Consider the following 8,793-nt stretch of genomic DNA (forward strand, 5'->3'; position numbering starts at 1 on the left):
AAATCCTTGTCAGGAAAGATTTCTTGGGCCCCAACAAGCACTTCTGATGAAAATCAGACATAGCTCTGTCTCTGGGGCTAGCCCAAAGGCTGGCGTTTGAGCTGTCCAGAGGTACAGGAGACCGTTCTTCAAGCTCCTGTGCTGCCTGACTGACACCCAGCTCTCCCACCTCCCATCGAGTTTATCAAGCTGTCCTGGAGCAGCTCTGACAGATGTAATGGAGCGATCTTTTGGCAGCCAGCAGGGCCAGGGCTGGGGAGATGTTTCACTAGAAGACTCAAATTTGATGCAGCTGATTTGGGCAGAGCAGGGACACACACCTTTGTCTCCTGCATGCCAGGTGAGCATCCAAAGCAGTTGGCTAAATGGAGTCCCTGCTACATTTCTCAAGAGCTTCTTTTACTGGTATTCTGTCTCAGCAAAAAAATGCCTTGCAGCTCTGTTGGCAAAAACCACTCGGGTTGCCAAGATGTGTTATTTCATCCTTGGAACCGGTGCACTGCCAGGACTTACACCATCCCTCAGGGGGTTATTGATATAAAAATTCCAGCATAGCTATACTTGCAAGCTCTTCCTAGTATACACTATGCCTGTGAAAAAGAGTATTTGAGAACATTTGGCATGAACAGATTTTTTTTTTTTTACACATTTTTACAGAAACATGGGATAAACAGTAAAAATAAGTTAGGCTAACAAATTCAGTGCCTAAGCAAATATTATAGGGTGCTTTGTTAGACTGGGGCTGACACTGGAGTAAGGGAAGAAAAACAAACAACAGTGTTACTTTCTTTGAGATTTGTCTATGGCCGGCCCTATTAGCTGCAACTAGAATCTAAATGTCATCTCAAAAAAAAACACCAAACCATGTGCTGTCCTTAATTCCTGTAAATCGTATTGACTTCAATTGCATTCCTCTGGTGTAACTGAGAGCAGAATTTGGCCAAAAGGTATTAGTACTGCTCTTTTGCCCACAGATTTTACATATTTAATGTGGAGATATCTAAGTAAATATCAGATAGCTGATCATCTGCCACCTTGGCAGCCAGCATAGATCACCAAGGCCAGATTTGGTGTGGTTGATGTCAGTGCTACAAATTAGAGGGAAAATATGCAGAGATAATCTGACAAGAGCAACAGAGGGCAGGTCTGGCTTTCCAGGTGTCATTACAATGGGTCTGGACTATACAGATGTCCCCTGGCAGCATGGGCAGCTTGCCTTTAGCAGAGTGCCTGAGAAACCATGTTTGCCCCATGGTTCGGTACATCAGTGGCTGACCCACACCATTAGGATGGCTCCAGAGAGCAAACTTGTGTTCACAGTCAGGGCAGTGCCCAGGAATATCAGCTGTCCGTGAACCATCATTTGTGCCCCAGTCATCACCAAACTTTTCCTGTTTTGCTCCTATGCAGCTCTGAGCTATTGCTGTTTCTCAACTGTGCCTGTCTCTGGTTGGGAGGCAGGACTTGGCTTTTCTCTCCAAGATGCCTCACTGCTGCAGGTGCCATTACAAATATTTTATTAGTTCATTTTCAGAAACCTGGAGAGCGAAAGAATGTGAGGTAGAACTGAACACTGCTTTGCAAATGCTCTGGAAGGTATGTCCAACTTGGCACCGAGCTTAGTCATCCCAGTTGGCAGGAGAGCAGAAAGTCCTTTTCTCTCTCAAAGATGAAATCTATATGCCAAGTCACAGTAATTACAAGACCCAAAGAGTGTCTACTCCAGTGTAACTAGAGATCTATGGGCTTTGGCATTTCAAGTATCAGTTACCGCTTAGTGCTACATCACCAGGCCAAGATGGGAATTTCCTTTGTGGGGAGACCTCTTTTATTAATAAAAGATGAATCACATTTGTTCTCCAACATCAAGCTCAGCTGGCTCATTTCTTCCCTGTTCCCCAATACAGAACTCCACTCCAATGCTCCCAGTGAGTATCCCTTCTCTTTTGGCTGTCTCTTTGCCGGTGTTTAATTCTGCATCAGTATACAGAGTCAACCTTTTTTCTTTGTGCAGTTAATTCCCATTCCAAAACAATAAAGACCCTTTCTGAACAGCCTCTTAAGATCACTATGCATTGAACCTACATTCAGGTTCCTGAACTTTTCCATGCCTGCCCATGACCACCAGCACCCCAAAGTCGCACCTGACCATATAGTCACACCTATAGCATGTAGCAGTGAGATTTCAGGGGGCTCCTGACTCCTGACCAGCTGGAGTCAGGAGTTAGGAGGCATATCACTGGCTGCAGGCTGAACTTGAATCTGTATAAAATTTTTAAAACCTGCTGAGAAGCTATTAAACACTCAGATGGGTAGCCAGCGCTGAATGCTGTCCTGTCTGCACTATATAGCAGGTGGCAACCAAAACAGCTTTAAACTGGAGTATTAGTGACATAGATGTACAGGTTGTGTCTGAAAATTGATTCACCAGGTATTACGGCAGAACTTTGACTTTCATGGGCCCTTACGGAAGAGTCCTCAGAGGTTCAGAGGTTCATATAATGCAGATAATTACTGCCCTTCATGCATTCACCTTTCTCCATTCCTGCCACTATCAGGTATGGATCCACTGCTGGAAGACAAGTCTTTTCCTGCCTGTGACTGAAATGTTATCACAGGAGGTTAAGAGAGAGGAGGATTATGAAGAACGTTTTGCCAGGAGCCTTCTGGTCCCCATGAGGAGTCAGTGGGTCTTGGGGAGGGGTTCAGCCTCACTACGGGCTGACATGGTACTATCGGAGCAGTGACTCCTGCAGACACTGGGAATATGTTTAGTTTTTTACTTTCTGGGTGGAAACATTGTGGAATAAAGAATTTCTGGAACGTGAAGGAGAAAGCAATACAGCAGCTGTTACAAAATCATCTGGTTGTCCAAATCCCTGCATACTCAGGGGCATTTTCTCAGCTCCTGTGCTTTAATTTTTCTCTCAAGATAAAGCTAAAGGAGTGCACAGTGGAAAAAAAAAAACAATATAAGAGGAGAGCTGAGAGTGATCAGAGGTTCTTTCCCCAAATATCGCCAATGATATGATACCGCATCTGTTCAGTAAGCAGCAGACTCTGCCTCTGGCCTCTATTCTGCAGCTGAAACACCCCATGCCTGGTAAGATGTGAGCTCCGGCCATATCTTTCCCTGCTATCAGTACACACACCACGAGTCTCACCTCTTTAGTGACGCCGGTGTCTGGTGACGCAGTCACTCTCCCGTCACAGATCTTCTGTGTCTCCGTTTGAGCCTCTCTGCAGTACCTGGGTAGTGACATTCACAGGGCATTTAGGACCACAGTCTCTCCAAGTCTCTAGGCCTCTGTCAGCTTGGACTGGAGTTAGCCAGCAGGGATCAGAGAGATTGAAAGGCCTGAGAAATACAGTGATATTATATAAATCTTGTTTCCTTATGAACAACTTCAAAAAATTGTATTTAAATAAGCCAAAAGTATGGAGAAACAGCATTCATGTGTTTGCCAGTTGCCAGTTAGAAACCTCTATGTGCAGTGATTTATAGTTTATTGCTCACCGCACTCTCATTGAAACTTGAAATTATTTCACACGAGAAGGTTTTTGCAGATTTTGGAAACATTTGGTTTTGGTCTGTTGGGACTTCCGAATCTTTCAGGGGGTTGTTGGCTTTGTATTTTGTTTCTTTGGTTTAGAATTGCAAGCTGCATCCCTTCCTTTAACCTCGCTCACCACTTGTTCTCATTATTTATGAAAATATGGATATTATTTTCCATGCTCATAAACAATTTTTCTTTTTATGAACCGTAATCAGAAGGGATTTCTCTGGCCTTTGAGGATTCAGCCTAGGTGGGGTTTGGGTGTCTGTTTCTACTGGAGCCTGAGGTCCACAGCTAATTTTGAACAGTTGAAAACTGGAAGGAAAGTGCAGCTAAAGTTTCAGTTGGTTTGGTTTTTGAAGCAATCACAGATGGCTCAAAAACCTAGTATGGCAATTATTTTACTTCCTTTGATGACTCAAAGAAGGCAAACTTTTACTTACCTTGTCCACTTCTAGCTTCAGCATCTATCCATGAGATTACCTATGTGGATTTGCCCCCCGCAAAAAGAAAAGGTTATGTTAACAGCCTAAAATATAGCAGGAAATAGAGTTGTAAGCATTTATATAATTTTATTTGGACTGTGCATTGCAAATCAAGGTAATTTGTCCCTTGAAGAGGTCTTGTTAGGATACGACTATATGTGAAAATGGTAACATTTGGCCAAATACAATTATCCTTTGCGTACTAAGCGCCTGCTCCCATAATCCCTGAGCCAAAACAATGCCACAAGATAATAGTTTTTACTATCAAAACAGGAATATTTTTTAAAGGTTGAAGATAAACACCGAATATAAGATGAAGGAAGCTTTCTTTCAGGAAAGGTAAATCAGGAAATGCTGGTTTCATCACTGAAGTATTTTCTTGTTACTACTTTAACATACAAAACCATTTCATTTGTTACTATACTTGTAGCCCAGTCAGACACTCGTGATAATCGATGACAAATCTTCTGCTGGCAAGAGCTGGCAAAATAACAATTATTCTCAGAAGTATAAACATATATTTTCTATAAAATATATCTCATCTTCAGTGTTAAAACTAACAAGCGGAACTGTTTTGAAATGTCTTTTTTTTTTTTGGTTTGTTTCAAACAAAGAATCCCCCAGGAAATTTCAGTGGAGTTGAAAAATTCCCAGCAAAATGTTTGATTTGGTCAAAAAGCTTCTTGAAGATTAGATTAAAATATTTCAAGCAGTTCTACTGTAGACTCCAAGTTGTGTCTTTAATCCAATAAAAACTCCATTTAATGAAAGACATCTGCAAGTCATATCATTGTTACTCCTCACCCCATTCTTATTGCTGCTTGAAGCATCTTTGTATTGGCAGTTTCTGTCGGTGGCCACTGGTTTCCAGCAGAAGCCTATTAGTTAAAACATCAGTCCAGCAATCAGGACTTTCTGCTTCTTGCTGCCCCTCGCGTTGGCTAATGCTGCATGGCTGAGCCAGTCGTGATCACTATGCAGCTTGTTTTGCCCATCTGATAAGAGGATACTGTATCCGCCTGCCAGGTGTGTTGTAGGGACACAGCACTTAATGTTTGCAAAGAGCTGCTGTGGTACTTGAATAGAAATCCTGCAGAAGGGCAAAGTTTCATAATGGTGTTGCAGCACAGACTCATATAACCATACTTGATGCTTCTCCAGCCTAAAAAGTTTTACTCGGGCTGCAGTGAAATGAAATGCCAACTAAACTAATTTAAGAAATCCCAAAGTCTTTGTTTCCACCCCTGTGCTATGTCTCACAGCCCACTTGCTTGTGCTCAGATCTGTTGATGGGACCACACTGCACTTATCAGTACATTAACCTGAACGAGAAATTATGTTGGTGAGGGGAGACTTATTTTTAACTAGATAAGTTTCCTGAGCTGCTTTCAGCATCTTTCAGCAAAATTCAGAGTGGCACAACGGACAGGCCAGTGAATTGCAGTACACAGGCAGGGAAAAGCAGACAGGACTGGCAGGAGTCCTTAAACTGATGTCACCAGCAAACCACTTCACTAAACTGCACCTCGGAGAGGCCCCCTCTCCGCGCTCAGTTCTTCACAGTACTACCTCCCTGTGCACTAAAAAAATGCCATATTGCAAAATATGCATGAAACATGGGTGAAAGGAATTATAGTGATCCCCTCTGCAGAGCTGGGGACCCGGAAACACTGAAAGCACATGACGCACCAAAAGTGGATCAGACAGCAGTAAGAGAGTAAATCTGAGTGCAAGTGTCCTGCATCTCGATTAGAAAGCCCATTCTTCTTCCCATCCTGCAGGATTAATTTTAGATACCTCTCCAATGATTTTCACTCTTTCCACATCTAAAACATAGCTTTGGCTCAATTCTGATTGAAATTTCCTGTGACTGAGGTGCTGCAGGCACCCTAGAGAAGACTGGGGAGCTAGCTGTAATTTTACAGAGATCAGAGTCATGTATGGCACAGGAGTACAGAAACTAAAGCAGGGCAGTTTGCTTGGAAAAGTATTTCTTTTTGTGTGCACTTAAATTCCCACAAAGAAAAGAAGTCATCTTTGAAATAATTATCTCCATATATGTTGCCATTATTACAAAACGCTCACATTAAAAACAAACTCTGAGAACAGTCTAGAGCAGATTCCTGGTGAGAATGTCGTTATTGTGCCAGCCTTGTGAAGGGAGCTTCAGATGTGTCTCTGCGGGTCTCTCTGAAAGAGTGAGGATCTAGGCTGCATGCCTGTTTGTCACAGTACTTTTTAAAGATACTCTTCCAAACATTTAGAAAAAGTTTTTTGTGTTGCTGGAGATCTGAAGAAGTGAATCTTATCTTTCAATTTCCTGTGTTTCAGTTTTTCTGAATATGATTTTTGAATATATATTTTTAAAATTTTCTTTACATTCAGCTAGATGTCCACATTTCTGAAGAGGTGACTCTAGGGTCACTTTTGTGTGTTTCAGTGGTTATGCGTAGTTGTCTACCTCCCAGCAGCATTTTCTGAGAGTTTTTGAAACAGAGAAGGGCTCGTATGGCAGTAGTATAAATCCTCCCCTTTTTCCTTATCCCATCCCCCAAGTGAAAAAACAAAAAAACCCAAAAAAATAAAAAAAAAAACAAAGTGACAAATGCCAAATCCTTCATCATCACTACAATATGCTGTTGACCAGGAGGTGTATTCTTCTTGGGAAGGGGAGTGTTTTCCCCTGACATCAAACTGACAGCTCTAATTGCCCCATGCATTTGTGATTTGCTTTGGGAACTTATTTTGACACATGCAGAACCAGAAATTGGAATAGCGTAAGGGAGAAAGGAAACCTGTCACACATGTGAGTGGCAGAGCAAGAACAAAAGATTGTGAGTTTCCTCTTTGCCACCACAGATCTCTGGGTTGCCATCTTTTTTCATAGCAAACTAGGAAAGAAAAATTCCTGAAAGCGAAGCTTTGTCTTATCAAGTGTGATAACATCTGACAAACTGTACAGATCTTCCCCTCTCCCTTCCCCTCTCTTTTGCAAAGGTTGGGGCTAAGCCAACGACAGAGTAGCAGGTCATTGACCTATTAGCCTCTGCGATCATTTTACCCCAGGCCCTGAATGATGTCTGCAGACAGGTCCATTGGGAAAGAGAGGCAATAAGGTCACCACCTCCCCATTTCCTTTTCACTGCTATCTCTGCAGCAGCAGCTTCTCCAGGATTGACTTTTCCATGAGTAATTGATGTGTTGAAAGTTAAGCATGTGCTTAAGTGCTTTGCTGGAGTGGGGCCAGCAAGTGCAGCACCTGGCAAGGTCTAGTCCTGGGCAAAGGAGGGGCTGGCTCAGAGCAGCTGCCCGTGTCTCCCTGTGAAGCTGCTGAGAAGGTGGGCTTGAAAACCACCATTTACCTCTGGCTTCTCCCTGCCAGCCCAATCCAGGGAGGTGTATGCTACCCATGCAAAATCTGCAGAAAGCATGCAGTAATCTGAACTCTTTTAAAATATGATAGCTGATTTTGTCTCTGATTTCCTAAAGAAATGAGACGTATCATGATCTGCATATGTCTGGTTGTGTCTCACTACTCCTCCTGCCCCATCTCCTTTGAACCCATTGATCAATTTGATAGAGGAATAGCAAGCTCCAACAAAATTAAGATCCTCCAAATTTCACTAAAGTAGGTGGCCAGAAACAGATGCTAAGACAGAGAAAGAGCCAAGGGATCCCCCAACTGCTGAAATATCTGAATCATTTTCATGATATGACATGTTATTGGGAAGCCAGGCAATATTAGCCTTAGTGCTTCCAAAAGAACTTCTAGGTCCTGTGTGCCTTTACTCTGAGTGCATCATGTATTGACCTGACTCTAAGAGCTGGGACTTGTGGGAAATAAAACTAAGGAAAAGGTACCTCCTCAGTTTCTGAAGGCTCACACTAAAGGTGAAAGGTACCACTGGTATTAGTAAGCAAAGCAAAACAAAGGGGGGAAAAAAGTATATAAATTCTTCCAGTTTGACCAGCCCTCCACAATACTGTGCAAACCAGGGTAGTTCTCTGTGTTATTCTAAACTTTTCTGAGTTTGAGTAAGGATTATATACATATTTTCTGTTAAGGAAACCAATCAACTAAAAGAATCCTTTAAGAACTTATTTCAAAAATTGAACATACCCTAAGTGATTCATTCAAGTGTTCTTCTAGCAGGCTGAAAAACACTAAAAAGAGTAACAGAAAGATTGAAGTTACTTTTACTGTAAAGCCAACTTGAACATAGCTTCACTGATCTTTTAATCATGGAAATTGCTATGCAACACAAACTCCTTGCTGCTCCTGAAAAAAAGGAGTATTTTAAACCTCTTTGAACAACTCAAATGCAAACTCAAAGTCTTAGTTACTAAAAATTGACAGTCAAGTACTTATATTGTTCTTGTATTGTCCCTTGTTAGAGAGAAGATACTCGGGATGGTTTTGCCCACCTTACAACTTAGGCTTTCCATGGAAGCACAGTAACCATTAACACTGCAAACGATAAACCAAGTGTCTCAAAGAAGCTTTGACAATTTCAAGAGATGGAATAGTGAGATTTGATGCTTCTGCTGTCTCACATGGAGCAGTACATTGCAGCCATCCTTCCTGTTACAGCCACCAGCAGCATCAACATTTTTAGAGACGCTTATGTGAAAGGCCAAGTGCAAGGCTTTGAAGGTCCTGGAAGACTCCAGGTGCTCCTGCAGACACCAAGTGCAGTCCAAGGGCCGGTACTGTGCTTCAGTTACATCCGTGTAACATTATCTGAATCAAA

Source organism: Nyctibius grandis, chromosome 1, assembly GCF_013368605.1.
Source record: "Nyctibius grandis isolate bNycGra1 chromosome 1, bNycGra1.pri, whole genome shotgun sequence".
NCBI classification, from domain to species: domain Eukaryota; kingdom Metazoa; phylum Chordata; class Aves; order Nyctibiiformes; family Nyctibiidae; genus Nyctibius; species Nyctibius grandis.